This window comes from Myotis nattereri (genome assembly GCF_964212035.1).
Source record: "Myotis nattereri genome assembly, chromosome: 4".
NCBI classification, from domain to species: Eukaryota; Metazoa; Chordata; class Mammalia; order Chiroptera; family Vespertilionidae; genus Myotis; species Myotis nattereri.
In genome coordinates, this window is record NC_138079.1 from 44,780,098 (window position 1) to 44,787,405 (window position 7,308).

Sequence of the window (7,308 nt, forward strand, 5' to 3'; positions counted from 1 at the left end):
TGGCTGAGCAGTGCACTGACCACCAGGGGGCATCTCCTGCATTGAGTGTCTGCCCCCTGGTGGTCAGTGTGTGTCATAGTGACCAGTCATTCCCAGGCATTCTGCTGTTAGGGTCAGTTTGCATATTACCTTTTCATTATATAGGATAGAGGCCTGGTGCATGGGTGGGGGCTGGCTGGTTTGCCCTGAAGGGTGTCCCAGATCATGGTGGGGGTCCCGCTGGGGTGCCTGGCCAGCCTGGGTGAGGGGATGAAGGCTGTTTGCAGGCTGGTCAAGCCCCCCAGTGGGGACCCTCACCCCATGGGGGTGTGGCCAGCCTGTGTGAGGGGCTGAGGGCTGTTTGCAGGCTGGTCACAACCCTTTTAGGGTGGGGGTCTCCACTGGGGTGCCTGGCCAGCCTGGGTGAGGGGCTGATGGCTGTTTGCAGGCTGGTCACAACCCTTTCAGGGTGGGGGTCTCCACTGGGGTGCCTGGCCAGCCTGGGTGAGGGGCTGAGGGCCGTTTTCAGGCTGGCCATGGCTGTGGGCTGGAAGCAGGTATCTGGGATTTATTTATCTTCTATAACTGACACTTTGTAGCCTTGAGCGAGCTCAGGGCAAGTCAGGGCAAGCGGGAAGCTTGGCTTCCTCCATCGCCGGGGGCAATGCAAGCCTCCTGCTCGCTCCAGTTCCATGGCCACAGACATCTTTGTGATGGACTGATGGAGTGAGGATGTGATGGCTAATTTGCATATTACTCTTTTATTAGATAGGATTTCATGTTTCTCAGCAAATGGAGTCATGAAATACAGGACGAAAGTGTGAACTAGGACACAAGTAAAATCAGGTAAATTTCAGGATTTTCACTTTTATTTACCTGAAAAAATGCTTGTAATAATGTACAGTTCTTGGATTTTTTGAAGAGAATTTAATAGCTTCCTGCAAAACAGTATGAGATTCTTATTGAATTAGAGTATCAAAACAATGCCAATTTCTAAACAGGGTTTAATTGGCAGATTTCCCCTAAAAAATCTGCTCCATAATAATCTGTTGTTGAGATGACTAATCAAACAACCTAAATAGACCCATTGGTTTCACCCTGTTTTTTTTTGAAATCCTGATTTCAAATGAACCAGTACAAGGATCCTCCTTTTACCCTCCCCCTATTTAATACATCCTAGGAACATTGCCTTTTTATTGGTTAAACATGTGGTCAGTCACATAGTATGAAAAGTACTGCCTCTTCTCTGATTGCATTTATGCATTAACAGATGTGCTTGGTTTGAAGAAACGGATTCATTTCTTGATGGGAAGAAAAATCTTGTTTAGTTTTTCACTTATTTTTGTATGTGTGGGATTTTCATTAACTTTGGAACAGATATTTGCCAGGAAGAATGTAAGGTGAGAAATTGCATGTTTTTTAAGTTCACGTCTGTGAACTTCAGTGTAAATGTGAACTTAGGTGGTTTATATGTTTTTATATTGTTATACAGCTACATCTGTTATTCAAAATGAATATACTAGGTTAGATAATTCAGAAGCTACTAAAATCATTGAACTAGAATTTATAAGTAAGAGATAAAGATATAATCTTTATTATAAAAGGGAAGAGTTATTTGTTCAAAATACTCAGGAGACATTTGTATTATGTACCAAAGTATATATTTATGAAAAAATTACTTAAATCATTGTTCAGATTTCTTTTATACTTACAAGTAAATGTTATTTTCCATTTCTCCTGCTAGTATTACGTGAGAAGAGAGTAAGGAAAATGTTTAAAACCTCAGAAATGTATAACCTGTCCCTCAAAATAAGGTGTTAAATAATTTTAACCGGTAGGAGATAGTAATTGTGTGGAGTACATAGTATTTAAAATGATCAAGCAAAATTTCTATTTGTTTTATTTGTTCTTTTTTTTGCTTCTTTCTACACCATTTAAAGGGACATGTAGAGATTTTTCTATGAGGAATAATATTCAGAACCTGAATTACTCATTTCAACAAATAAATTTAGTATGAATACAAAGGATGGCAGCAAGCAGGATGATCTGCCAAAACTGTGTCAAAGAATTCTTAAGTCACCAGCTGATAAAAACTTCAAGCACATACATTTTTAAAATTTGTTTTCCCTCATTGTTTTCAAATCAATTAGTACTTCCTTTAGGTTCACCTTCTAATAATAAGTGATCTATACTCCTTACATGGTTATAGTTAGCAATGTTTCCTCACCTGGTTTATACAGAAATGACTGACTTGTGTGTTATTACACTGGTAAAATGTACACCAAGAACTATAAAAATCCCATTTCTCTTTTTGAAACAAGGTTAATGGGTTTAAATAATCTTAGTGTCAGAAAGGACCCAGAAATCTCATAAGTCTGATCATTTGAGTTTAATAATTTGGCATATTATTTCATTACTAGAGGCCTGGTGCATGAATTCATGCATGGGTGGGGTCTGTCAGCCTGGCTGGCTATTGGGGCCTATAGGGGCGGCCAGCTGGGGGCAGGACCTCAGGAGATTGGCCAGCCACAGGAGGTTGGCTGTGGGAGTGCACTGACCACCAGGGGGCAGCTCCTGTGTTGAGCGTCTGCCCCCTGGTGGTCAGTGCACATCATAGTGACTGGTTGACCAGTCGTTCGGTCGGTCAGTCGCTTAGGCTTTTATATATATAGATGAAGAAAACAATGGTTGTTGTTTTGTGAATGTTCTTTCAAATTATGGATCTGAAATTAAAAATGTTTTTCAACTCTATGGGTTAATTTAAAGTTCTTAAGTCTCCAGGAAGGGTATATTATAAGCTTGTATTATGTATATAATATCATAATAACACATGAGTGTATTATATGTTTCCTAAGTGTAGAGAGAGTAGGAGTCATCATTCTTTTTTTACATGTTCTTTCCTCAATTTGGGTTTATGCATGAAAGAAAGGAAATCTTTTCCCTCTCACACAGCATCCTGTGTGATCTCTCATTTCCACTTTCCTTTCAGAGTTTATCTGAACATTAATTTGTTAGTTCATTTTCATGGACGTAACACATGTGTTTGTAATACTTAGTACTTTTAAATAGTTGGGCACTTTGCCTAGGTGTTGGTTCTACAGTGGTGACCAAAAGCTCCTACCTTCATGGAGTTTAAATCTAGTGTGTGTGGGGGTCGCTTGTTAATATTATTACAAATAAACTGTGAAACATGCTGTGAAAGTAAAGTGTGGGGTGGGGGTTATGAGAACATATAATAGGGGGATGTGAACTAGTGTGAGAAGTTAGGGACAGTGTTCCTGAAAAAGTGATATTTAAGCTGTGATCTGGATGATATGGAGGAAATAACTAGGAGTTCGGGGGAAGTGGAGGATGGAGATTATTTCAGGTGGAGAGAACAGCAGGTGCTAAGACTCTTACAAGGAAGAAGGTACATGACGCATCTGGGGAACTGAACTAAAGAATACCAGTGTAGCTGGAGCAAAAGGAGGGAAGAAGTGAAATGAGATGAGCACACCTGGCAGGTTGAGGTCTTTCCTGGCTTTGTAGGCCATGGTGGGAATGTGGTCTTTATCCTCAGGAGAGCCATAAAAGGGCTGCTCACTTTCACCCTCATGAAGGCATGCTTGGGAGACTTGTACTGGAATACCTGGTAAATAAAATATATGGCTCCAGACACTAGAAACCTAGAGCTCTAGACACTTTTCTGATATTACAGAGATCCCTTTTATTGGAGAAAGGTCTGAGTACTTTAACAACCGTGTAGGTTTAATTATTTTTAAGCCAGTAAACAGTTTATTCACACAGATGATTTTTTTTTTTAGTTCCTACTTCAGAGATTCTGTAGTGATGCAAAAATGCATATACCAGTATATTTTGTCTTTGGTTGAAATTATGGCTTCCCATAAAAACCTCATTAATTCAGACTTATGGTTGTGGGTAAGGCCTTGCTAAATTTATTTTAAAAAGAAGTATAGCAGCATTATTATATGTTAATGACCATAGATAAATTGAAATTAAAATAAACCTGTGATAGCTTCTAAAAGCTTTCTATTAGTAAACATATGGAAATTTTCAATTAGTGGAACAAATTCTCAAGCCAAGCATGTTAACCATTTGGTAGCTGATTCATTTATTCATTCATATACTTTCATTCAATAAACATTTATTAAAATCTGCTAATATTTCCAAATGACTTGATACATTTTTATCTTATTTAGGTAAAATATATCTCAGAATTTTGCATTTTATTTGTTAAAACATTTTAAAATTGAATAATTAAATCTGTATTATGAAGTATGATTATTGAATAAAGTTCAGTTAAAGAAATTTTAAAAATCTATTTGTGTATGATGATATTAGAAAAGTTGGAGCTCCTCAATAAGTATTTTCTGGGCATTAGTGTTTCTTTCAAATGTTCAGTTACTTTTTAACTTGCACTGCAAAGTTTGGAGTTTAGGTAGATAGAGATCTTTGGCTAGAGTATATCTCTATTGTAGTTAAATGATTATGGGACAGGAGTTTTAGGGGTAAGATGGGACAGGTTTAGGAAATTTTAGAAATTTTGGAAATTAAGGGGACCATGGAAGGAGCACAGGGCTACAGAGCAGCAGAAGGTATATTTCCATAGAATGAGGGAGCTGGAAACAGCAAAAGGTCTATATTTACAAACTAAAGAGAAGGAAGCCCTTCATGCAGAAGGAGAAGAAGAAAGCCCAAAGGGAATAGGAAAACAATAGGGAAGTGGGTGGGGGGAGAACCTCACATGTCCCTTGTGAGGTTCAACCTTTGAGCCCAGGAGTTACTATAGTAACCAGTCTAAGAGAATAGTGGCCAATCAGAGGGGATATCAAGGCACCAGGATCTGCAGCCTTTGTAAGCCATAGGGAAAGGGAACTCAGTGGGACCCTTTCCCCCTCCCCACATGGGAGTCCATTCTGTGGGACTCTTTCCCTCTCCAGATGTGGGAGTCTGTACTTATTGTTCAATAACTCTCCACCTTTGCTATGCCACTTTCTGTCCCTGGATTCATTCTTTGATTCCGGCAGACAAAGAATCTGGGTTCCAGTCCAAAAATTCCGTATCAATTACTTTGATGGAGCCTCACTTTTGCTGTTCAGGAAATTAAATTTCTTAGTGCTCCTAGATGTGATTGGGCTCAGAGGACTGATTCATGCTAGCCCAACTCATGAGAGACTTTATATAAATTAGAATGCTAATGTATAAAAGTTTAAAGAAAGGCATCTTTTTAAAAAGAATAAATTAGAAAAATTTGATCAAAGTAATGCATGTACATGGTTTTTAAAAAATCAGATGAGGGGTTGGAGGGGAGTGTGGGGAGTGATTAACCAGGAACTTACATGTATATATGTATAGCCCACAGACGCAGACAAAAGGGCGGTGAAGGCCTAGGAGGGAGGGGTAGGGTGGAGGAGGTCAATGGGAAAAAAAAAACAAAGGGGACATCTGTAATACTTTCGACAATAAAAGTGAATTTTTTAAAAAACAGATGATGTCAAGACACATAAATCATAGAAAAAAATTTATCTCCTGTTTAGTCAGATTTTCTCTAGTAACAAACAACTTTAACATTCCAGAATCTATGATCTCAAACATTTATTTCTTGCACATGCAGATGTTACATATTGACAGATATAGGTGAGCTGCCATGGCCCTGCTTTAGCTCTGAGTCCCTTTCCAAGACCCAGATTGAAAGAGCAGCCCTATTTGGGCATGCCATTATCATGGCAGAGGAAAAGGCCAAGAGGTGGCAGACATATGTGACTCCTTTAACATGGCTGCAGAACTGGCACACTATTGCTTCTATTCACATCCCACTGGCCCAACCAAGACATGCAGCCTAGTCCAGGGATGGGCAAACTTTTTGACTCGAGGGCCACAATGGGTTCTTAAACTGGACTGGAGGGCCAGAACAAAAGCATGGATGGAGTGTTTGTGTGAACTAATATAAATTCAAAGTAAACATCATTACATAAAAGGGTACGGTCTTTTTTTTCAATAGTTTTATTCATTTCAAACGGGCCGGATCCGGCCCGCGGGCCGTAGTTTGCCCACGGCTGGCCTAGTCAGATGATGGGGCAAGGAAATATTCTTCACCTATAGGCAGTGCTGAATGGTACATGGCCAAGGGCAGGGCTAAATACATCTCTGGGATTGTTTCCAGGAAGTTGGGAACAATCATACAATTCCACACTGCCACAATAGTTACACAATATGCATAGATGATTTCTCAATTTATACATTTTAGACCAGTGGTTCTCAACCTTGTCTGCACATTAGAATCACCTGGGAATCTTTTTAAAATCCTGATTTCTGAGTCTCATCCTCTGGAAATTCTGTTTCTTTGTTACTGATGTTGTGGCCTCACCTGTGGGAGCACACTGACCCCAGGGGGCATCTCCTGCATTGCGCGTCTGGTCTCCTGGTGGTCAGTGTGTATCATAGTGACCAGTCATTCCCAGCTGTTCTGCTATTAGGGTCAATTTTCATATTACCCTTTTATTATATAGAATAGAGGCCTGGTGCACACATGGGGGCTGGCTGGTTTGCCCTGAAGGGTGTCCCAGATTAGGGTGGGGGTCCTGCTGGGGTGCCTGGCCAGCCTGGGTGAGGGGCTGAGGGCCGTTTTCAGGTTGCCCACAGCCCCTTCAGGGTAGGGGAGTCCCGCTGCGGTGCCTGGCCAGCCTGGGTGAGGGGCTCATGGCCATTTTCAGGCTGGCCACTTACCCTGGCGACCCAAGTTTCCAGCCTCTCATTTTTTTTTCCGGCGGGCTGGAAGCAGGTATCCGGGATTTATTTATCTTCTATAATTGAAACTTTGTAGCCTTGAGCAGAGCCCAGGGCCGGCCAGGGCAGGCAGGAAGTTTGGCTTCCTCCATCGCAGGGGGCAACCCAAGCCTCCTGCTTGCCTCAGCTCAGTGGCCTTTGCCATTTTAGTTGGGTTAATTTGCATACTTGCTCCTGATTGGATGGTGGGTGTGGCTTGTGAGTGTAGCAGAGTGGTAGAGTGATGGTTAATTTGCATGCTTCTCTTTTATTAGTGTAGATTATTCACTAACAAGTCAGTTACTATACTATATTTTTTTCTTTGTACAACAGTTATAGTATAGTAATTGGCTTGTCAGTGAACAATATAGAATGGGTAAAATTAAACAGACTGACTACCAAATGTTGCAAGAATGTGGAGCCACAGAAAAGCTCATCCACTGAAATTAGTTGGGAGGTTTTTTATTGTTGTTTTTGTTTGTTTTGTTTTTAGTTAAACTTCTATTACATGATAGCTATCTACTTCTGGATATTTATTCAAGAGAAACAAAAACATATTCCACA